The sequence below is a fragment of the Schistocerca americana genome, chromosome 3 (assembly GCF_021461395.2).
Source record: "Schistocerca americana isolate TAMUIC-IGC-003095 chromosome 3, iqSchAmer2.1, whole genome shotgun sequence".
In the NCBI taxonomy this organism is placed as follows: Eukaryota; Metazoa; Arthropoda; class Insecta; order Orthoptera; family Acrididae; genus Schistocerca; species Schistocerca americana.
The window spans coordinates 360,355,496-360,381,512 of NC_060121.1; positions in this window are offsets into that span (position 1 = coordinate 360,355,496).

The following is a 26,017-nucleotide window of genomic DNA, read 5'->3' on the forward strand; positions in this document are numbered from 1 at the left end:
TCTGCCCTCAAATATAAAAAAAATTTGGCAAGCATAAAGGAAAGCACAAAAAGAAAAAAAAAGATTCAGCGTTAAATGTGTACTCGTTAAGTAGTAGATAAGCTGCGTGGCAGTAGAAAATGATCTTGGGTGCACTAAAGAATAAATGCAACGAGTGTTGCGAAACCTGTAGTTTACATAATGAGGAGATGAGCACTTAAAAGAAAGTTTGAAAGAATATTTTTAGGTTCACTAGTGAAAGCAAATCTTGAGATATAAAGAGTCCATTCATAAAGCAGTTGTTCACTGGACTTAACAAAAGGAGTGACCATTAATTGTAAATATTAGCTCGTAAGTGATCTTTTGTAAATAGTAGAATATAAGTCTTACTGTACCAATGGAGGAAACCTGCAAAATTAATTGTTTTGTAAATGAACTCCATCGGCGAAGGAACTAAGCACGAATGCTGTGTGAAGATGCACACTAAAGTGCGACGTGCATAATAAAAATAACTGTTCACTGTATACTAGTGGTAGTGTTGTACTGCAAGTGTAAAAAAAGAAGTCAAGGCTACGACAACAGGTGCAACGCAAAGTTCAGTGTTGTTCTAAGTGCAGCGACAGCTAAAACATTCGTCGTCACTTACCTGTGAGCCTCATGGGAGGCAGTTGACAGAAGTCTGGAGGCAACTTCAGTGTCTGGCTCCTCCGATGGGAAACGCGCGCGAGGTGTTTGTATCGATGCACTCGTGTGATACGAAGTTCACAAAAAAAAAAAAAAGGAGCACTCGACGACCACCAGCTCTGTTACAGCCTTAGCGCGAACGGATACTAAGTATTGGAGCTCACGCAACACTGTGCAGCCGCTGTGAGTGGCTGACGTGTGGGTGACGAAACAATCCAAACTTTAAACTGCTAACCGCCATGACTTCAATCGTACATACTGGAGGAAAGACATTTGTACACTTGTGTGACTACATTTTCATACGTAAATTAAGCAATTTTCTTGAGTTGAAGTTAAGATGAGTGAGAAGTAGATTGATAGATTACTCAGGCCTTAAAGCCATTAATACCGGCACTCCTGAACACTGCTAAAATGAATTATAACACTGTCTCTTGATGGACAAAGAAAATGAATGTGCACTATAGGAAGACCCTAAACTCCAGACCAGTCCCGATCCTTAACAAATGTATCCAGTAGCTTGTAAGTCATACTAATAATTTTCCACTTCTTCTGTTTCATATTGTAAATAAAAACCCGGGAAGCCGCATGAATTCCTGGCACCACAGTGGAAAGGACAGATGTACTGCATGATGAACGCCGTAGACAGCTAACACAGAAAGTGAAAGCATCACGAAGTGTAGTGCTACGTTATTAAACTGTAATTGAACCACAATGAGTCAACAGATGCTCGAACATTGTCCACTCTAGTTTAGTGAAAATAAGCACTCACTGTACTCATGTATTAGTTGTTAAGCTCAAGAGAAAGTAATTTCTGAATTCTATCCCCTGAAGAGCGAAATGAACGTTCACTTATTGTTATAAGCAAATATGGACCAAACTTAAAAATGCACATAAATGTTAATCTTGGTATTATGGAATGAAGTGACTGATGAACAAAGAATGAAAAACTTTATTTTGAAAAATGATAAATATCTGATATATGTTTATAAATGTGATTTCAATTTATGTACTTTGTACGCCAGTAACGTTATGTAAATGTCACACCAAAAATCACGAATATCTCATGAGGACATGAGGATCGAGGTAATCCTTCGGCATTCCCTCTCTCCTCATGGGAGGCAATGTGATATTCGCTATTTTTGGCTTAATTAAAACAGCAAATTCAGCCAGAAGGCAAATACTTGTTTATAAAGAATGATTAATATATAATAAGGCGTCGCATGGCGACGGTGGAATTTTCTAGATAATGTAATTCGTCGTCTTTGGGCGGCAATATAAACAGAAATACGGATAGATGTGCGATCCTTCACTATTTTGTTCGCTGGAGAACAAATGAAGCCTTCAGCGCTAAGAAGATTTTTTACTGTTTTTCTCGAGTAAGACGGACGCAGATTTGTGGCGGTCTGATCTAATTATTTTTACTAAATAAATAAAAACGTGTTCCGTCTAAGTTTTGAGTGAAGTGTAGGAAGAAGAACTGTTGTAACTTACCGTGACGAAGCACGAGCGACTCAAGAGGACAATGGCTATATAAAAGAGCGCTAAATGGACATGATACGGACATAAAAATCTACCGTCATTGTTGTATTAAGCATAAGGTACGATATATGTTTTAGTTATAATAAATATTTGTTCTGGGAATACTGAATCATTTAGCAGTGCTCATTCCTATTATCTCCTCAGTATTATTTTCATTTTAATTATGCATTTTGCTAATATTACAGACACCAAGATCAGCAGTCTAATGTGCGTGTTACATTGATAAAAAGAAAACTGTTTTATCGTCTTCTTGCATCAGCTTTAATATCGAATTTCCCTTTTGTGTGATGTTACAGTTGTTTTTGCGCCCTTAAGAACTTTCTGGTCCCTTAGGAAATTGTTTTGTCATAACAATAACTTCACAACCGGGTATGACCGTATCTACGATCATGAAGTAATTAGAAAGACGATAACGCAATTTCTTAATCAATAGCACGCTAGTTGAGACTGCCTCAAGCCACGCGAAACCGCAAGTAAAAACTATTCACATCTCATAATGCAATATTTTATGACAATGGTCAATCCATGATTCTTACGCCAATTGCGATTGATAAAACAGTAAGCTAAATCTCAATTTCCAACTTTCCATTGAATAGCAACATAACTTCTATTTTGTAACATCACAAACTGTAATGATATTATATTAGGAAGAACTCTACTTACAGCTGGCAAAATTGTTGTTTTTTAAATCAGACCGGTAACGCCGCTTAAAAACGCATCATCAGATGAACCTACACCGTAAAAAGCAATGTAGAATGTCACAACATTTCGTTGATATTAAAATTAATAAAGGAATATCTAAACTATACTTACAGCGTTAAAAAATTATAGGCATACCCATCGTTCCTAGTCAGAAATTACTATTCAGAGAATATTTTTTAAAAAACTTTAGCGTCCGCTCAGTATAATTCTTTTTTCTTTTATCAAATTTTAAAGAATGGAGCACGTCTTTGTACCTTTCGCTCGCCATAGTATTGACGATATTCTCTGAATAGTAAATTTTGACTGGGAGCTATGGATATGCCTATGATCTTTCAACGTTGTGAGCATAGTTTAGATGTTCCATTATTAATTGTAATATCCACAAAATCCGGTCACACTGTACTTTGGTTTTTACCGCGTAGATTCACCTGAGGATGAAGCTGCGAAACCGGACGTGTTTTAATAAACAACGATTTTACCAACTGTAAGCGGAGTTCTTCCTGACGTCATGCCTTTCAACAGCTGCGGTTGCCCACAATATAAAATACTTTGTGAACTGTAATGAACACTGGCGAATTATCTCCGAATTTTGGTTCAGTGTTCTTATTTCTATTAGTTCCAGTGTACACCAGGTTTTAGGAACAGCTTACAACACCAGTAACTCATATCTCTGTAGTAAGCACCTGATCATCGCTTACAATATGAAAAATATACCATCGCCTTGGCCTCTTCTACGGAATCGTGGAACTTCCTTCGTCAGCTGCTCCTCGATTTGACTGCAATATCTTTCTTGCAGTAGTTTTTGGGTTAAATGTTTTACTCCAGCCTGGAGTTAGTCGTCATCGGAAATCGTCGAAGCCCTATGTATTGACGTATTCGAGACAGCTTACTTGCGGACGTGGGCAGGCCAACAATGCTAACGTACGAAACATGTCGTTGCCCAGCAATTACACATCTGGAGCTGGGCTGGACAGTGTGATATCACCATTCACGCACGTTTCGCTTTATCGACCGTGAGTATACTTTGCCTTATCACGCAACTGTCACAGTATTATACATGTGCTATGTTAAATGCGCTGCACATTAGGTTAAGAGTACTGTTTCAGTATTTTTACTACTCAGCGTAAGATATGCAGTTTGGGGACGATAGTCACTATGCTTGGACGTTTCGCTTTATCAGAGCACAGTTAACAGCAGTTATAAAAAATAATTGTTATGTGGCACAATTTAATTACAGAATTTGGACAAATGTATAAACACCGGAGACGCTACCCAAGCCTCAAGGTTGTGCTTGTTGTATTTGACCACGAACGGCACCTGTTCAGTGTCCTCAATACATCGGAAGTGTCAGTCGTGGTTCTCTGTAGTTGTGAGTGGATTATGTCGGAGCTAAGTGAATTCGAACGTGGGCGAATTGTTGGTGCTCGTAAGGTGCGTGCTTCCGTAGCGAAGGTAGCTGAAGTGTTCGTTTTTCAAGAAGCACCGAATCGAAGATTTATACCGGATACAGGGAAAGCGGAGAAACATCATCCACTTAGTCACAACGCGGACGAAATTGTGTGTTGAGTCGTTGTGACGGACGGTCGATGAAAAGGACTGAGACGAAAATTAAGAGCACAACAGCTGCAAAAGTCACTGCAGAAATGAATGTCGCACTCCCGGGTCTTGTCAGCCCAAAAACAACACGAGGGGAACTCCTAAGCTGCGAATCGCAGGGCGAGCTGGAACTTCAAAACAACTCATCAATGACGCAAATGCCGCTAATTTCCAAGAATGATTGCCTATCGAAGCCGCGGGGTACAAGCGATACATATCGAACGAGCGATCGTAAATCGATCATGTGTGTCTGGTGGCGGGCGTTATGAGTATGTTTACAGTGGTCACTACAGCAACGACAAAATAAGAGCGTTACAAAACTACTTGTAATTACAAAGGCGACGACTTACCTTACTCGTCGTCGATTTTGTCGTCACGTGAACGGCCATTACGCTGGTCTGGATGGATAATTTGGAAGAGTCGAACCATGTATTCTTCCTTACACTCGTTCGTTTTCCGCACTGCCGCAATGAAATTTAACGGTATTTCAGCATCGAAACTGTTCTTAGGAAGTTTTACACACCTCGCACCATCGCAGTCTACACAGTCCCTCCTTTCGTCGTCCGGTAGTACTTCAAATGTGCGACAAAGAGTCGAACAATTTTCTATGGGGGATAAACATAGAGTTAGATGATTTTTCCATGTGAGAGAATCCGCCGCAGAAACGTCAAGAACACCAGATATCCCACTCATTACCGACATGTCTAGGTTTCACGAGCAACTCAAAATAATTCACAGAGGTATTTAATTTAGAGCAACTAAGGGAACGACGGAAAACAGATAAAAATGACGATGACAAATAATTGATATAACGCCCGCCACCAGAGTCGCATGATCGATTTACGATCGCACGTTCGATATGTATAGTTTGTACCCCGCGGCTTCGGTAGGCAATCATTCTTGGAAATTACCCAAATGCCCATAACGGAAATGTCGTGCCGAAGCCACAAAATCTGGTCTATGGAGCAATGGAAGAATGTCACTTAGTCAGATGAGTCTTGTTTCAAACTGTTCCCAGTTTGTGGCGGAGTTTACGCCCGAAGAGGAAAAAGAAACACGGCGGCGGCTTCATGATGATTTGGATAGCCATATGGTGCTATTCCATGGGCGTCATGGTTTCTTTGCAAGTTCGCATTACTGCTAAGGGCTATAGGAGCATTTTGGCTGATGAGGCCCATCACACGGCACAATGTTTGCTCGCCAATGGCCAATGGTGATGCTGTGTTCCAAGAAGACAGGACTCCTGTGCACACACTCGCATCATCCAGGACTGGGTAATTTCCAAGAATGGTTGCCTATCGATGTCGCGGGGTCCAAACGGTACATATCGAACGCGCAATTGTAAATCGATCATGCAACTCTCGCTGCGAGCGTTATGAGTATGTTTACGGTGGTCACTATAGAAACGACAAAAAAGGAGCTTTAAAAAAAACTTGTAATTACAAAGGAGGCGACTTACCTTACTCGTCGTCGGTGTTGTCGTCGTGTGAAAGTCCATGTGATGTGTACGCTACATGGACAATTCTCATTTTGCCATAGCCTGGGTAAACTCTGCCAATATCACGCAAGAATTTCGGCAGAGTGTCACATGCGTTAACTTTTCCCTGCAAACGCAAGTTGTGGAAATAGAGATACTGAAACAACTCCAGTTCGTCTCTTTGTCCTGGACGCCCTTCTCTTTTAATGGAAGACTTCACAAATTTCCTTAGCCGCTCGATATTCTGCGTGTTCACGCTAGCGTCATCCAAAGGCACCATCTCTATAAGGTGGTTCACGAGCTCGTGTTCAAATCCTTCAGCTTTCAGAGTCTTGTAGGACTGAAACCCGTCTTTAATGGCTGTAGAACCAGGCAGCATGAAGTGCTTTATAAGACCCACTAACGTTGCCTTGTCTCGGGACAATGTTCTCACAATGAAACACGTCTGGGACTCTCGTTCTATTCCACCAAAGACCCAAATGTGATCGATTTTACTCTTTGAAGATCGTCCTCCCTGGTTCTTCCTCCTAGCTATACGAGATTCGCCCACTTCCACAACTTTACTCGCTCCACCAATTGGTACACTGTCGTTTGTCACTACCACGTAACAGACTTCTCCGCAAAAGCTGAAATAGTCACACAGGGTATTAGCAAATAACTCAGTTTCCGATGCTGTTGCTTGCAATGTTCAAATGGTTCTGAGCACTATGGGACTTAACAGCTATGGTCATCAGTCCCCTAGAACTTAGAACTACCTAAACCTAACTAACCTAAGGACATCACACAGCACCCAGTCATCACGAGGCAGAGAAAATCCCTGACCCCGCCGGGAATCGAACCCGGGAACCCGGGCGTGGGAAGCGAGAACGCTACCGCACGACCACGAGATGCGGGCTATAAGTACACAGACCTGTTTATTTCTACAATGGTTTACATCAGTTTACAGCTTGAACATTTAGCTATTTTTCGACATAATCATAATTTCTATCGATGCATTTTTGTAGACGCTGTAGCAGTTTCTGTATGCCCATGTCATACCAGCTCGCCGCCATGCTGTTCAGAAAGTTATGAACCTCTTCTTTCAACTCGTCGTCGGAGCTGAATCGCTTTCCGGCCAAATGTTCTTTTAACTTGGGTAAAAGGTGATAGTCACTGGGCGCCAAGTCAGGACTATAGGGTTGGTGGGTGATTATGTTCCACTGAAACTGTTGCAGGAGAGCAACGGTTTGCCCAGCGATGTGTGGGCGAGCGTTGCCATGGAGAATGTGTACGCCCTTGCTCAACATTCCTCTTCCCCGGTTCTGAATTGCCCGTTTGAGTTTTTTGAGTTTCACAGTACCTGTCAGCGTTAATTGTGTTCCCAGTGGGCATAAAGTCGGCGAACAATGCCCCTTTCCGATCCTAAAAAACGGTTGTCATGACTTTACCAGCAGACTGTGTTTGTTTGAATTTTCGCGGCTTTGGCGAAGAATACAATATTTAAGAAGTTCCATGGTTGTAAAGAGATATTTTATACGTAACTATTTTTATGTTATTATTATACTTTGTTTTCTTTTTACGTTTCACGATTATGTGAACCCGTTTTTCACTGTTGGTTGATGTGAAGTAGAGGGAGAAGAGGTAGGCGGAGCATCTTCGTATTTAAGCGTATGCCCGTCACTTGCTGACACTAGTTGAGATCACTGCAGCTGGCGTGATTGTTGCTTGGTCTCAGGTGTAAAGTGGTATGCCCAGGTTTCGTCACCCGTGACAATTGAGTCCAGAAAGTTGTCCTGTTCGGCTGCAAGGCGGTGAAGAAATGCGCGGGAAGCATCATCTCGTTGCCGCATTTGGTCCTCAGTCAGCATACGTGGCACCCATCTTGCGCACACCTTGCGGTAGTTCAATGTTTCCGTTAAAATCCTGCGAGCGGTACTTCGGGAAACCTCAGGAACCAACGTGCAGAGATCATCCAGGGTGATCCGTCGATCTTCACGCATGCTTTGCTCAACCTTCAATACTGTCTCCACAGAAATTGACGGTCTCCTGCTCCTTTGTTCGTCGTGAATTTCGGTCCGACCAGCTGCAAACTCTCTACACCACTTACGAACATTTTTGACATCCATGCACGACTCACCATACACTTCCGTCAATTGGCGATGGATTTCAATCGGCCCAGTGCCCTTTGCCTTCAAAAACCGAATAACTGCGCGCAACTCGCACTTGGCGGTAACATGCAACGGGAGGTCCGCTCTCAACGGCTGCCAAGCCAAGACTGAGCGCCTCAGTGCGGCATGCGCATGTTTACACACAGTGCGTGAAGCACTCTTCATAACAGTGTGACCAACTGCCATACAAACAGAGTTCTGAACTTATAAAAAAATAGCAGACCTTACTTTTGGGATTACCCTCGTAAAATGACAGCGATGATCTGGAGCCATGCAATAAGACCACAGGTACCGCCTGTATCAAAATAGATTTAAAACACCGGACGTTGAAACGCATGTTTCACTAATTCTTTTAAACAGCGTATTTTCGTATGACGTACGTTCTTGGAGGAATGTTTTAAGTGAACTCGAACTATCAGCTGTATTAGTACGCAGGACAAACAGGACAGGACCTTTCAGATGAAATCACGAACGACGTACGATTTGCTGAATGCTAGCTCAGAAATGGGGGAATTCACGGCAATGTTGTATGAAACTCATTAGTTCTGTTTTCATGCCATTGAGCATTCCTACTAAAATCAATTTTACGATTGACTTTAATATCACGTGAAACTTTCCATTTCTCTTCTTTTTTCCCCATTATTTTTTCGAAGGACGTTTAGGCCTCTGTGTACGCTATCGAACAATGTACTCGAAAATCATCTGAAAACATCTTACATTACTGTGTCATTGGTTTCTAATCTTTTTGTTGTAATACCTTGACCTATTGCGCTTTCTATCGGGTATCTATATACTGAAAACATAAAAATTTTATTGGGTGGGAACATCAATAGAAACCGATGTCTCAGTTAAAGCATTTACGTGCACAAAATAGCACTTGATTTTCCAGTTCTCTTCGTGCGCCGGCAGGAAACGCAAGTTACCATCCCTGCCAAAATTTACGGTGTTATTGCGATGAGTAACACTGCAACATGTATACACCAGCTGTAATATTTCAGGCTCACCAACATGGCAGGCTGCAGACGACGCCGGCTTCACGGCTTCTATGAGTACTAGGATCTTAACCCTTTTGTTTTGCACCATAAACGAAACAGACAGTTCTACTTACTGGAATGTTATGCTTATAGGAAATACTGGAGTTAAAACTGTAGCAGATTGTAACAGCTAGCAGTCTAGTGGTTAGAACAGCTGTCTCTTGATCGCGATGTCCTTGGTTCGATTGCCGGTTGGGTCGGACATTTCCTTCGCTCGGAGACTGGATGTTTGTGTTGTCATAATCATTTCTTCTCGTCTTCTTCACAAAGACGCGCAAGCCGCCGAAGTGGCGGCAACTAGAAAGACTTGCACTAGACGGCTGAAAAACACCATCCAATAGTGCCATACGATCGTTACGTTTCATGGAAATATTTATAGGAAAGAAAACTAAGCGAGTATCGTAAAAAATCTCTGCACCTGGAGTGGAGTCAATGATACACAGTACCAGCCAACAAAAAAATTGTCGTAATAAAATCGAATCTAGGCTGTACGCTCAGGTGTAGTCTGCGGTACATAGTTAAGAATATAGCTACAAATCATGAGGAAGTAACAGAAATCGCTTTAACCATTTATCGGAAAGATAAGGAATTGAGTACCGTAAAAAGCTCTACAAGTGAAGTGGAGACAACGATACAACAAGATATATCACGTAAGAACTTTCTATTTTGAGTCATGTCTTCTGACTGGTTCTATGCCACCTGCCACCAGCTCCCCTCCCGTGCCAACATTTTCATCTCAGAACAGCACTTGAAATCTATTGCTGGATGCGTTCCAATTTCTGTCTTCCTCTACAATTTTTATCCTCTACAACTCCCTCTTGTATCATGCAAGTCATCCTCTGATGATTTAACAGATGTCCTACCTTCATGTCCCTTCTTCTTTACAATGTTTTCCACATATTCCTTTCCTCGAAGATTCTCCGAAGAAACTCCTCATTCTTTACCGTATCATTTCACCTATTTTTCAACATTCTTCTGAAACACTGCATCTCAGATGCTTCGATTCTCTTCTGTTCTGGTTTATCACAGTCCATATTCCATTACCATACAATGCTGTGCTGTGTTCTGTTTATTATTCTTGCCAGCAACTTTGATGGTGTTAAGCTAATTGTCGGATAATTCTCGCACTTGTCAGCTCTTGCAGTCCTCGGAATTTTGTGGACGATGTTTTTACAAAATTCACCTGGCATATCGCCAGACTCATACATTCTACACACCAACGTGAACAGTCCTTCTGTTACCACTTCCCTCAATAATTTTAGAAATTCTGATGAAATGTTATCTATCCCTTCTGCCTATTCGATCTTAAGTCTTCCAAAGCTATTTTAAATTCTGATTCTAATATTGGATCTCCTCTGTATTTAACAGTGGAATTTCCATTCCACTCTTAATGTTACCACTCATGCTTTTAATTTCACCGAAGGTTAGTTTGACTTTTTTATATATTGAGTCACTCCTTCCGACAATCATTCCTTTTTCAAATGGTTCAAATGGCTCTCAGCACTATGGGACTCAACTGCTGTGGTCATAAGTCCCCTAGAACTTAGATCTACTTAAACCTAACTAACCTAAGGACATCACACACATCCATGCCCGAGGCAGGATTCGAACCTGCGGCCGTAGTGGTCGTGCGGTTCCAGACTGTAGCGCCTTTAACCGCTCGGCCACTCTGGCCGGCATTCCTTTTTCAATTTCTTCACATTTTTGATGCAGCCGTTTCGTCTTAGTTTCCCTGCACTTCATATTTATTTCATTCCTCAGTGACTCTTATTTCTGTAGTCTTGAATTTCCTTGAACATTTTTATACTTCCTTCTTTCATCGATCAACTGCATTTTTTCTTCTGTTATGCATTGTTTCCTCGTAGTTACCTTCTTTGTAACTACGTTTTTCTTTACAACTTCTGTGACTGCTCTTTTCAGAGACGTAAGAAATTACAACGCTCTAGAAATTCAAATCCAAATGTGGCAAACATTACCATTACGTCACTGACCAAAGCGGACAGCTAATATAGCAGTCACCCCTGAACCTATCAGGAGTATATTACTGTAAGCGCATGAAATCGAATCGAGGACACTGATGCTATCTACTTTGTTTACTGTATTACCTGTACATGTCCTAAGGAAATGGTTACCTTTAAACTGCTATTATTCGAGTTGTGCAAACTACACTGAACAGCCAAAGAAACTGGTACACCTGTCTAATATCGTGTAGGACTCCGCGAGTACGCAGAAGTGCCGCAACACGACGTGGCATGGACTCGACTAATGTCTGAAGTAGTGCTGGAGGGAACTGACACCAGGAATCCTGCAGGGCTGTCCATAAATCCGTAAGAGTACGAGTGGTGGAGATCTCTTCTGAACAGGACGTTGCAAAGGCATCACAGGTATGCTCAATGATGTTCATGTCTGGGGAGTTTGGTGGCCAGCGGGAGTGTTTAAACTTATAAGAGTGTTCCTTGAGCCACGCTGTACCAATTCTGGACGTGTGGGGTGTCGCATTGTCGTGCTGGAACTGCCCAAGTCTGTCGGAATGCACAATGGACATGAATGGATGCAGGTGATCAGACGGGATGCTTATGTACGTGTCACCTTTCAGAGTCGTTTCTAAAAGTATCAGGGGTCCCATATCACTCCAACTGGACACGCCCCACACCATTAGAGAGCCTCCACCAGCTTGAACAGTCCCATGCTGACATGCAGGGTCCATGGATTCATGAGGTTGACTCCATACCCGCACAGGCCGGCCGGAGTGGCCGTGCGGTTCTGGGCGCTACAGTCTGGAGCCGAGCGACCGCTACGGTCGCAGGTTCGAATCCTGCCTCGGGCATGGATGTGTGTGATGTCCTTAGGTTAGTTAGGTTTAATTAGTTCTAAGTTCTAGGCGACTGATGGCCTCAGAAGTTAAGTCGCATAGTGCTCAGAGCAATTTGAACCATACCAGCACACGTCCATCTGCTCGACACAATTTGAAACGATACTCGTCAGACCAGGCAACATGTTTCCAGTCATCAACAGACCAATGTCGGTGCTGACGGGCCCAGGCGAGGCGTAAAGCTTTGTGTCGTGCAGTCATAAAGGGTACAGGGGTGGGCTTTCGGCTCCGAAAGCCCATATCGATGATGTTTCGTTGAATGGTTCGCACGCTGACACTTGTTGATGGCTCAGCATTGAAATCTGCAGCAGTATCTGGGATGCCTTGCAACGTGCTGTTCAGAAGAGATCTCCACCCCCTTGTACTCTCACCGATTCATGGACTGCCCTGCGGGATTCGTGGTGTCAATTCCCCCCCAACACTACTTCAGACATTAGTCGAGTCCATGCCACGTCATGTTGCGGCATTTCTGCTCCCCTACACTTCATTGGGCATGTGTACCAGTTTCTTTGGCTCTTCAGTGTATAATGAAGTGGAGACAGGCGCGAGCCATCTTCCCTATGCCGGCAATGCAAATTTCCAAGGTATTTAGGGACCGTTTCTGAACAAACTATTAAACATAGAACCTTGAAACTTGGTATGCATATTTTCAGTAATAATTAATTTAATCTAGTGCAAATTCAGGCACATCGAATTTTTAGAGACGGTTTGACATTTTTTCAAACATTTGGTTTCGTTTTTTTTAATTTATAATTGTTTTTGGCCTACCTCAAAAGAAATACAAGCACAATGCCAAATGTGTATGTGTTTGTTCATTTGTTGTCTTGGAACAACTGCACAGAATTTCAACGTTCCGTGACAAACCATTCAGGAAATAATGGTACCTACAGATAAAAAATGTAGTTTTGACAAAACTTGGTTTAAAGTTTTATTTCAATATTATTTACAAATTTTTGTTACAGTGCATTCAATTAATATTTTCCTGCACCATATTCAGCTTCATCTGAATTGTATGCTTCCTCCCTTCTTTTATTTTGGCTCTTCTTCTTAACAGCGTCCAATACCCCAAATTGTAAAGTTTCATAGTGTACAAAAACCGTTTTCGTTAGGCGATTCCAAATTACAGAGTTCAAACTTTCATTCAAATTTTGAGTTTTTCCATATAAGCACTTCTTGAGTAGATCAGTACTAGCCAAGTCCCTAAATATAGGTTTTATTGCACTCATGGCTGCTACAGGGAAAGAGTTTTGGTGTTTACAATTTTCAAAAAAAATGGTTCAAATGGCTCTGAGAACTATGGGACTTAACATCTGTGGTCATCAGTCCCCTAGAACTTAGAACTACTTAAACCTAACTAACCTAAGGACATCACTTACATCCATGCCCGATGCAGGATTCGAACCTGCGACCGTATCGGTCACGCGGTTCCAGACTGAAGCGCCTAGAACCGCACGGCCACACCGGCCGGCTACAATTTTCACCAGAACATAATTCCCGATTATATTTGCACTAAGTTTCAGGACCATTTGGGCAAAGGCTGTATTGTGGGTCTTCACCACTTGATACTTTATGGAAAAATATTGCCCACACAGCTCTTCTCATATTTTCCAAATTATTACAGTTCCTTCTTATGGCTAACCAACAGTAAACTTGCAGCTTGTCTATTTCACAGTTTGTACGGCGTCCTTTTCCTCCAAGTTTTTTTACCATCTTCTAATTTATTTCCTGCCTTTTCCTTTTGAAGCTTTCTCAGCCTTGAGCTAAGTCTTTTCTGAGCATGTCCTATGCATTCTAGTTTTGTAATCTGAATGTCAGGGCAATATGGCTTCTCTTCACAGATTTTTGCGAGGGCTTTACTGTCGCCATCACCAGATATTTCGTGTACATGACACCTCTTGCACTGACAGAGCTCTGAAATATTTTTCGTACTCCAGCCACCTTCATACCCCCCCTTAGTCCACTATAATTTTTTTCACAGATGTATTTTGATCCTTTGTCGTTTTGACAAACAAAGCATAATTTAGCCGCGGTGGCCGTGCGGTTCTGGCGCTGCAGTCCGGAACCGCGGGACTGCTACGGTCGCAGGTTCGAATCCTGCCTCGGGCATGGGTGTGTGTGATGTCCTTAGGTTAGTTAGGTTTACGTAGTTCTAAGTTCTAGGGGACTTATGACCTAAGATGTTGAGTCCCATAGTGCTCAGAGCCATTTTTTGAAAGCATAATTTACTCATCACTTCTACATCTAAAATTTTTCCAGCGTCAAAAGATGTGACAGAAACGATGCCATTGAGAGACGTGTGCCCTTGTTTCTGCCATGAACCATCAAAACAAGCTCCAATGTGTGTGGAATGATCTTCGGTGTTTTCATTTATCGCTTGCTTAGCTGCTTCTTTCATTGACAAGTTACACAGCTCACTGACAGCTGAACCAATGACTTTATTATAAACTGAAAATCTTGCGTGGGAGCCTGAGGAACATCTAAAAGTGCATCTATTGATCTGAGTCCATGAACAAGGCGTATATTATTGTCATATAACTTCGTTGGACCTAAGCTAGACGTCATTTTAGCCGTAGTATATTTGAACTTAGCACATTCTAAAACTAGCTGACTCACAATACCCTTACGAATATTTCTGTTCTCACCCAAAGATATGCCACCACACTCCTTACACCGTGTAAGTGAACTGATAAATTCACTCAGTATCTTCAAGTCAGTTATTGTATTTCCACAGTTTTCTCTGTTTTGAAGGTGTATCTAATAGTCAAACACAGAATCAAGTTTTACTTTCAACTCATTCTTGATGCACTTACGGGTTGCTTGACTGAAGTACGTGAAGGCAGACATTCTCCTTGTTTGCTGCGTTTATTACTTGTGTATATATTTCCTCTTAATCTTGTCTTTGGTGAAAACTTCTCGGAATTTCCTTTGCAGAAATGAATCACAACAGCAATTCACGTGTGTAAATAAACAGAACAAAGTGATCACCGTCTGTTGTCAAATGACGTTCAGTTGTCACCCTGATTACAGTCTTGAAAACCATTGAAATGTAAATCAAAGATACCAACATCACAAGGACATACCACGAGGTCACATGCACGAAATATTACAGTAACACGAAAATGGGTGTGGCACTTGACGGACAACGTATTGTAAAATTGACGGTACCTCGGAAAATTATCGTCAGATTTGCATGAAACAAAGCTCATTTTACAAAGAAAACTACAAAGCAATTGAAATGACCATAAAAGAAATTTCGATTTTTTGAGCCGATATCGCGCAAGTCTCCCCTTACTAATTTATAGGGCCAATAAAATAAATTTTCATAGGCACTTTGCATGATATTGCACACAGCGGAAATGCTATTTCTCACATTGACAAGAGTTACGAAGCTCCTCAAGAGTCCATGATATATGGCGAAAATGGTGTCCCAGTCACTTTTAATGGGAATTCGATTCTTTGAAGAACCACGCATGGGTGGTTTACTGGTGTGTTTCTGAACTGCCTGAAGCACAGACAATGGTGGCGCTACCTTAAAAGAAAATACAGTAACTATTCACGATGGAGTTTACGATCCATACCTGATTGATAAAGATGAAGCATTACTGATTACAGGCGCTTGCAGATATCCATTTATGTATGTTTTTCAGAAGTACGTAGTGCGGGAAATGCGAGCTAAGATACAGTGTACAGAATGTTTCGCAACAGGCATCACTGGAAACAATTTATTGTCGAGTACAGAAAGTTACAAGTTGTTAGGCAACAGGGAGCCGGTCATGGTTCTCGATAGAGAACTGGTAGTATAGTAGAACTACAGGAACTAGTGGTGGATGATATGGGAGATGATAAATAACAATCTGTGAAGTTGTACGCGAAATGTACACTTGAACGAATACAGCTTGGACAATACTGATGGAGCACCATTTCCACAACTGTGGTAAACAACAGGTGCAAGAAATTGGGCCAAACGGTTCTGATTCCAGAGCTCAGTTCTGTCAACGGATTAAGTCTTAATGGGTGCATTAAATCTGTCTGTCACTTTAGACAGCTGCTGAGAGCTTAAGTTATTGCAGTAAGGTGTATGTTGGTTATGTCAAAAATAACTAAATACACATTTCCATCTATTAGCTCCTCGACTCGAAGTATCACTTTAGTATTCCCTGGCAAATCTATACACACTCTAAGACAAAAAATGACACACCAAGAAGGAATAATCCGAATGGGACGGAAACGGGTAGATGCGATCTACGTGTATAGACAATTTCAGAAAAACTGGATGATTTATTCAAGAGAAAGGGCTTCACAAATCGAGCAAGTCAATAATGCGTTGGTCCACCTCTGGCTCTTATGTAAGGAGTCACTCGACTTGACACTGATTGCTAGAGTTGTTGGATGTCGTCCTGGGGGATAACGTGCTAAATTCTGTCAAAATGAAGACAAGCAATGGAGACTCTCCTCACGCGCGGACGGGCATTAATTTGCTGAAATGTCAGCCCAAGATGTCTTGCAACAAGTGATAGGCAACAAAACGGTGCGTAGAATGTCGTCAACGTACCGCTGTGTTGAAAAAATGCTGCTGATGACAACCAAAGGCATCATGCTATAAAATGTAATGGCACCCTAGACCACATTACCGGTTGTTGGGTGGTATGACGAGCAACAGTGAAGGTGATATCCAATAGCTGTCTGAGGCGTGTCCAGACACATCTGTGGCCTGGAATCTCATTGACTGGAGTAGAATTGCTTTCAGTTATGAGTTCCGCTTCGAATTAAGCTCCGACGGCCAGCGGACACATTTCTGGTGGCGCCCTGGACACCGATGGGGCGCCAACCTCGCCATAGGGCCTGACAACCAGGAGTGATGCTTGTCTCCGTGTCTGCCAAACCCTACCTTGGCCCGCAAGGTCGCCGGATCCCTCCCTAACTGAGAACGTTTGGTGCATTATGGGAAGGCCCTCCAACCAGCTCGAGATTTTGACGATCTAACTCCCCAACTGGACAGAATTTGGCACGATGTCCCTCAGGAGAACATCTAACAACCCTGTCGATCAGCGTCAATTCGAGTAACTGCTTGCGTAAGAGACAGAGGTGCACCATCGCGTCACTGACTTGCTCAATTTCTGAAGCTCTTTCTCTTGAATGAATCATCAAATTTTTCTGAAATTGTAATCGTTTGTTTGTCTGTACATTTACATCACATATACCGAGTTCCGTCCCTTTGGGATGATTCCTTCGTGGTCCGTCGTAAGAGTGTATTTCGCTCTACAGTTATGCACACAGGACAGAGTCCCTTCAGAGGAGCCCGTGGTCGCTTTGGAGCGCTGCAGATGGCGCATAACAAGAACAAGTTTGTCATATGACCCTCCACCACTGACGTAATTCGAGGCTGTGTCACGCCTTGTCAGTAATACCCAACAGGTGCTGTCAGGTGCTGTCAGCGGCAATCCATCTGAACCAGCTTCTGGACAAACACTGCAAAGCAAACTGCAAAATGTGGGCATTTGGTGTCGGGTAACTCGCATGAGGCCATTGGCCATAGTGCCACGTAAAGCTGGACCTCTTCAAAGGGCCAAGCAGCACAAAAACTGAAAGCGGCTGACTTGAGGCTTGTAGTATGGTGGTGGTGGTAAGTTCCTACGAGACCAAACTATGAGGTCATCGGTCCATAAGCTTACACACTACTTAATCTAATTTAAACTAACTTACGTGTTGTCCACACGCACACCCATTCCCGAGGGGGACTCGAACCTACGACAGGAGGTCCCGCCCGAACCCTGGCAAGGCGCTTAGACCTCACGGCTACCCCGCATGACTTGTAGTATGGTCCGAACAGCCGCGATTTTGCCTCTTTTCATATGACGCAAGTCGTCAAGTTCACTGATATCGCTATGAGAGTTTTAACATGCAGTGTGTGGAGGCTGCAGTTCGGGTCAGAGGTTGTTTTGTGATGATTTGGTTGTGGATGTGTTTTTCATGGCACGACTTGGGTCTACTCATTCAGGTTACTGTGAACATGAACCAGGATGTTTATTTCAGTATTTATGCTGACCAAGTTTCGACGCTTCTCCTTCGTCTTGAAATACGTATATTGTAGATACTCACGTCTTCCAAGACAGGAACAGCCGTGTTCACAGGACCGCACGCATACGTTGTTGGTTCGACGTGCACTCAGACATCCTATCGGCCGTCGACTGGCCTGCTAAATCATCCACAGAAATTATCTGGAACTATTTTCAACAGCAGGTGAAACATAGCCACCAGAATCCATGCAATCTGGTAACTCTATCAATTAATGGCTTGAGCTGGCACGCGTGAAAAAACTTTTCCTCTCTTTTCTGTTCTGAACTGCGGCCACTATCGGGACTAGTTGCAGTATTAGCGAGATGCGTCCTTGGAGTGCGCTTATTAAATACCGGAACGGTAGACCTTGTTTGACCAGTTTTCGTTTATCATGTTTAATAGTGATTTCTTGCAATGCAAACCTGCTCATTTCATGTAGCCTGTAGAGGGCTAGCTTTCAAGACCGGAATCTGATCGAGATGCGCATAGCTGCCGTCATCATCAGTACATCATAAGCAGGAACTTCGCTGAAATACTGGAGATTTTCAGCGACACCATCCGTTGCAATGCCCGGAAGCAGCAGCAACAACAGTGTGAAACAATATAGACATGATTTCCTCCATCCCCGTCAAGTAATACCTGCTAAAATTCCCAGTGCTCGGTTCAACATCGACCATCCAAACGGTTGGTTGTTACTTAGTTTCCGGCTCGTAGGAAAATATGAACGTTTCGTCTCCAGTTACGATTTTGTAATCAAACTTTGCATTTTCTCAGTCGATTTTTTTTACTTAGTCCCTTAGACCAATTAACACAAACCTGCTATTGAGCAACAGATCTGTTTTGCATCCAAATGTTAATTCAAAATCGAATGTAAGCCTCTGAGGTCCTCTGTCTCACACTAAGTCACATTCTGACCGTTCACTCACGTTGCGTGCGCAGAGGTGCGTTTTTTAAAACTATTTTGTGTGGCATACAGGAAATTTATCACTGAAAAAGGTATGAGCACAACAAAATTGAGCAAGCCAATTGTAAATATTCTTTTGTGAAGTTGGCTAATTGCCAAAAGTTGAAAGATGGAACTCGATGAATACCTGTTGAGTTAGGCCCTTATTAAAACAGCAAAGCCCTTCACCGTAAACTTCCAGTGAAATTTCGATTTCTCCAGAACACTGCTTCCAAAAAAACCACTGAAAAGAAACTACTCATCCAGATTCTCAGCTGTCACTGTTTTGACAGTAACAAATTTTAAAACATGTATCTTTTGGTAGTAAGCACAACGGACAAAAGCTCTGTGGGCCTCCAGTAGCCACCAGACCAACACCACGTAACACCCCCTCTACTCTAGATAACGGTCTCACTTCGACCAAGAAGTCTGCAGCTCGTGGTCTAGTGGCTAGCGTTGCTATCTCTGGATCACGGGGTCCTGGGTTCGACTCCCGACCGGGTTGGGGATTTTCTCTGCCCGGGGATTGGGTGTTTGTGTTGTCGTCATCATTCTATCATCATTCGTGATAGTGGCTAGACTGGACTGTGTACAGATTGGGAATTTGTACGGGCCCTGATGACCAAACATTATAACTTCGGCGAAGAAGAGGACACCCAAATTTCTTCAGGTATGCCGTGTCCAGTAGAGGTCATGTACTGGTAATTAGATCTTACAGAGCTATCAAACTGTTTTAATGCTGACTACTGTGATTCGCCCGCTGTTCCAAATAGTTCCAGACATTTTCAACAGGGTGAAGATAGGATGGTTTAGTGAGTCAGTCGAGGTGTGACAGAGTGCCTAACTGTTAGTCAAAACAGGGATGTACTCGTGCAGCCTTCTGAAAGTTGCTGTTGTCATATTAGAAGATGGGATTGTCAACATGCTGAAGATTTGGAGGAAAGGGCAACACCAGGTCACCGAGAATATTTGGAATAAACACCCTGATTCATGTTCACGGTATACTGATTGAGTAGGTCCAAGTCGTGGTATGAACAGCACCGCCAAGAAACACAACTACATCCACACTCCGCAAGCCACCTCGGGGTGTGTGGCGGAAAGTACTTTATGTTTCACTTCCACTTCCCCCTTTTCCTGTTCCAATCGTGAATGGTTTGCGGAAAGAACAACTGCAAGTAAGCCACCATGGGGGATCAAACCCCTATAGTTATAACTTCATGCTCTATTCACGAGATATACGTAGGATCAATCAATATATTTCTTGAGTCGCCTGGCAACATAACCTGTCTGAACCTTAACAGTAAACCGTACAGTGATACAGAACGCCTTTATTGTACCATCTGCCGCTGGACCTGGTTGATCGTCTCCATGTTGCTTTCATGCTTACTACACTACTGGCCATTAAAATTGCTACACCACGAACATGACGTGCAACAGACGCGAAATTTAACCGACAGGAAGAAGATGCTGTGATATGTAAAAGATTAGCTTTTTAGAGCGTTCACACTTACAACGTGCTGACATGAGGAAAGTTTCTAACCGATTTCTCATACACAAACAGCAGCTGACCGGCGTTGCCTGGTGAAACGTTGTTGTGATGCGTACCATCACGTTTCCGACTTTGATAAAGGTCGGATTGTAGCATATCGCGATTGCGCTTTATCGTATCGCGACATTGCTGCTCGCGATGGTCGAGATCCAATGAGTGTTAGCAGAATATGGAATCGTTGGGTTCAGGAGGGTAATACGGAACGCCGTGCTGGATCCCAACGGCCTCGTATCACTAGCAGTCGAGATGACAGGCATCTTATCCGCATGGCTGTAACGGATCGTGCAGCCACGTCTCGATCCCTGAGTCCACAGATGGGGACGTTTGCATGACAACGACCATCAGCACGAACAGTTTGACGACGTTTGCAGCAGCATGGACTGTCAGCTCGGAGACTATAGCTGCGGTTACCCTCGACGCTGCATCACAGACAGGGGAGCCTGCGATGGTGTACTCAACGACGAACCTGGGTGCAAGAATGGCAAAACGTCATTTTTTCAGATGAATCCAGGTTCTGTTTACAGCATCATGATGGTCACATCCGTGTTTGGTGTCATCGCGGTGAACGCACATTGGAAGCGTGTATTCGTCATCGCCATACTGGCGTATCACCCGGCGTGATGGTATGGGGTGCCATTGGTTACACGTCTCGGTGACTTGTTCGCATTGACGGCACTTTGAACAGTGGACGTTACATTTAAGATGTGTTAAGACCCGCGGCTCTACCCTTCATTCGATCCCTGCGAAACTCTACATTTCAGCTGGATAATGCATGACCGCATGTTGCGGGTCCTGTACGGGCCTTTCTGGACACAGAAATGTTCGACTGCTGCCCTGGCCAGCACATTCTCCAGATCTCTCCCCAAGTGAAAACGTTTGGTCAATGGTGGCCGAGCAACTGGCTCGTCTCAATACGCCAGTCACTACTCTTGATGAACTGTGGTATCGTGTTGAAGCTGCATGGGCAGCTGTACCTGTACACGCCATCCAAGCTCTGTTTGACTCAATGCCCAGACGTATCACGGCCGTTATTACGGCCAGAGGTGGTTGTTCTGAGTACGGTTTTTTCAGGATCTATTCTCCCAAACTGTGTGAAAATGTAATCACATGTCAGTTCTAGTATAATATATTCGTCCAATGAATACCCGTTTATCATCTGCATTTCTTCTTGGTGTAGCAATTTTAATGGCCAGTAGTATAAATGAATCTGTAACGAAACGTGCTGTTCTTCTTTAGATCTTCTCTATTTCTTCTATCAGTTCTATCCTTTGATGATGGATTACATTTCCTGAGCATTCTTCGATTGAATCTCAGTCTGGTATCTGCGCTTCCTGCTATTAGTTTTATGTGGTTGTGCCAGCTTAAATCACTCCGTACGCATACATCTAGATGTTTTGTGAATGTGACGGCTTCCAGTGATTGTTCTACAGCAGTGTTGTCGTACTATCATGGGTCTTTCTGTCTATGTATATGAAATACGTTACATTTGTTATGTTGAAAGTCAATTGGCACTCCCTGTATCAAACTTAGAACCTGTGCATGTCTTCTTTCATTTGTTTACAATTCTCTAGTGTTGCGATTTCTCTGTGCACAACGGTGCCATCTGCGAAAAGCTCCATGGAACTTCGGATGTTGTGTACTATGTCATATATATATATTGTGAAAAGTAATGGACCTATAACACTCCATAGGGGTACGTCCTGAGTCACTTTTACATCTGAAGACATCTCTCCATTGCCATTGAGAATGACATGATGTATTCTGTTTCCTAGAAACTCTTCAATCCAGTCACACAGTTGGTCCGATATTCTGGACGTTCGTATTTTGTCCATTAGGCGGCAGTGCGGAACTGTATCGAATGCCTTACGGAGGACGAGAAATACGGTACCTACATGGGCGCCCGTATCCATAGCCTTCTGTCTCAATGACGAACAGAGCGATTTGGGTTTCATATGATCGTTGCTTTCGGAACCCATGTTGAATCTAACAGAGGAGATTTTCGGTCTCCAGAAATGTCATAATACGTGAGCATAAAACACGTTCCAAAATTCTAAAACCAACCAAAGTCATAGGCATATATATCAATACCTACAGTTTTGTGTGTCTGTTCGCCGACCCTTCTTGATAACGGGAGTATCCTGTGCTTTTTTCCAGCCATCAGCAACACTTCGCTCGACCAGAGACCTACGGCAAACAATTCCACCTTTGGCGTGAATTATACCCTCCACACGATGTGTACCCACCTCCATGGCCCAGGTCGCTAATGTGTGCTTGAGCAGTGGCGTTCGACTCGAAGATAACGCAGTTCGAATCCGAATGGTGTACTACACTCCTGGAAATGGAAAAAAGAACACATTGATACCGGTGTGTCAGACCCACCATACTTGCTCCGGACACTGCGAGAGGGCTGTACAAGCAATGATCACACGCACGGCACAGCGGACACACCAGGAACCGCGGTGTTGGCCGTCGAATGGCGCTAGCTGCGCAGCATTTGTGCACCGCCGCCGTCAGTGTCAGCCAGTTTGCCATGGCATACGGAGCTCTATCGCAGTCTTTAACACTGGTAGCATGCCGCGACAGCGTGGACGTGAACCGTATGTGCAGTTGACGGACTTTGAGCGAGGGCGTATAGTGGGCATGCGGGACGCCGGGTGGACGTACCGCCGAATTGCTCAACACGTGGGGCGTGAGGTCTCCACAGTACATCGATGTTGTCGCCAGTGGTCGGCGGAAGGTGCACGTGCCCGTCGACCTGGGACTGGACCGCAGCGACGCACAGATGCACGCCAAGACCGTAGGATCCTACGCAGTGTCGTAGGGGACCGCACCGCCACTTCCCAACAAATTAGGGACACTGTTGCTCCTGGGGTATCGGCGAGGACCATTCGCAACCGTCTCCATGAAGCTGGGCTACGGTCCCGCACACCGTTAGGCCGTCTTCCGCTCACGCCCCAACATCGTGCAGCCCGCCTCCAGTGGTGTCGCGACAGGCGTGAATGGAGGGACGAATGGAGACGTGTCGTCTTCAGCGATGAGAGTCGCTTCTGCCTTGGTGCCAATGATGGTCGTATGCGTGTTTGGCGCCGTGCAGGTGAGCGCCACAATCAGGACTGGATACGACCGAGGCACACAGGGCCAACACCCGGCATCATGGTGTGGGGAGCGATCTCCTACACTGGCCGTACACCACTGGTGATCATCGAGGGGACACTGAATAGTGCACGGTACATCCAAACCGTCATCGAACCCATCGTTCTACCATTCCTAGACCGGCAAGGGAACTTGCTGTTCCAACAGGACAATGCACGTCCGCATGTATCCCGTGCCACCCAACGTGCTCTAGAAGGTGTAAGTCAACTACCCTGGCCAGCAAGATCTCCGGATCTGTCCCCCATTGAGCATGTTTGGGACTGGATGAAGCGTCGTCTCACGCGGTCTGCACGTCCAGCACGAACGCTGGTCCAACTGAGGCGCCAGGTGGAAATGGCATGGCAAGACGTTTCACAGGACTACATCCAGCATCTCTACGATCGTCTCTATGGGAGAATAGCAGCCTACATTGCTGCGAAAGCTGGATATACACTGTACTAGTGCCGACATTGTGCATGCTTTGTTGCCTGTGTCTATGTGCCTGTGGTTCTGTCAGTGTGATCATGTGATGTATCTGACCCCAGGAATGTGTCAATAAAGTTTCCCCTTCCTGGGACAATGAATTCACGGTGTTCTTATTTCAATTTCCAGGAGTGTATTTTCCCTGGCATGAGGAGAAGAGCTGGTGGCTGATCACCATTTTTTGCGCCCACGTCTTGGATTAAATTCCAAACCTATCCACAGTGTCTCATGAAGAATGAAGCCATTAAGTTCGATGGCCTTCTTGATGCTATTCGAGAGGACTGTGTGTAGGCTCTGGGTTTCGCCCACTTCCACTCCTTTGCCCATAAAAACACAAACCCGACACTGCTCTGTAGGAGCACTCATCATAGTCATCCACATGACACATATACGCACTTAACACTTCATAAAAGATAGGAGAATGGCAACAGCAATTCACCTCCACTGGGACACAACCTAGGACGACGATGCAGGATTGCCGCAGCTGCCCTCCTACGCTCACCATCTGATTGTGGACTACTTTGCTATGAGCTAAACGCCTTTTGGGCCATCGGTGAACTCGATGCCCTGCATCTTTTGAAAAGAGGCAAAACTGCAAATACCCCATTCAGCTTTGTCCTGTTTTGCTTGGTCCATAGACGATATGCAATGGCCTTCAGAGATCTACTTATCTCCAAATGTCCATTGTATGAAGGTTCCTTTGTAATGTTCCCTCGGAAACAGGTCGATGTGGACCTGCATTCGCTGACAACAGCAGAACGTGTCAGATTTTAAAGCGACTGTCACTGACAAGTTGCGACACTTGTCTCTGGTGCCTACCATATAAGGATCTTTTTTTGAGCACAGTTCTTACGCCTTGTTACATGCGTGCAAGCGATACACCATTCACTGTGGATACGTTGGACAGTCCGTGTTGGTACACCAGCAACTTTTTTTCACGATGTGGTCACGGAGACGACCAAACATGATAGCTCCTTTTTGCCATTCTGTCACGTCTTCTGCACACAGACCCACGCTACTGCACTGACGGCATACAACTGACTGGCACACACACTTCACTGCCATGACTTACGTTCATAACATGGTACCACTTCTACACCCTGTACAACGCTTCAAAGCGAACAGTGTGCTCTTTTGAGAGGGTGGCTAATATTTTATCTGACGAGTTTACAAGGAAACCACATAGCAATCGGATTTGTATTTTTTATATTTGTGATGGTTGAAGCTCAGAAGCCAAATATCACTCTTCTGAAGTATCTCAATGCAACTCTCACAAATTCTTGAGAAAATCGACTTTGAAGTTTTCCGAGCGTTTTAAATATCCTAAAGGAAGCCTTTCTTTCAGAGGGGACATGTAGCTTTGTGGCTGAATGCTCGCTTACCATGTTGGTGACGTGAATTCGATTCCACGGTAAAATTTGAAAGAAATTTGCCTGTTCTATGAGCGTTTCCGTGAAGTGTAAAATACTGAAAAATAAAAGACTCTGTACTGCAGTGCCTCTGTTCAGAAGTATGAAGCAATGTTCCTTCGGAAATGCATTCATTCCATTATATAGCTGATAGTTGTCCATTAGAACTACTGACAGCCTTGGGAGAGCCAGCCATGACAAAACTCTACCATCTGGTGAGCAAGATGTATGAGACAGGCGAAATACCCTCAGACTTCAAGAAGAATATAATAATTCCAATCCCAAAGAAAGCAGGTGCTGTCAGATGTGAAAATTACCGAACTATCAGTTTAATAAGCCACGGCTGCAAAATACTAACACGAATTCTTTACAAACGAATGGAAAAACTGGTAGAAGCCGACCTCGGGGAAGATC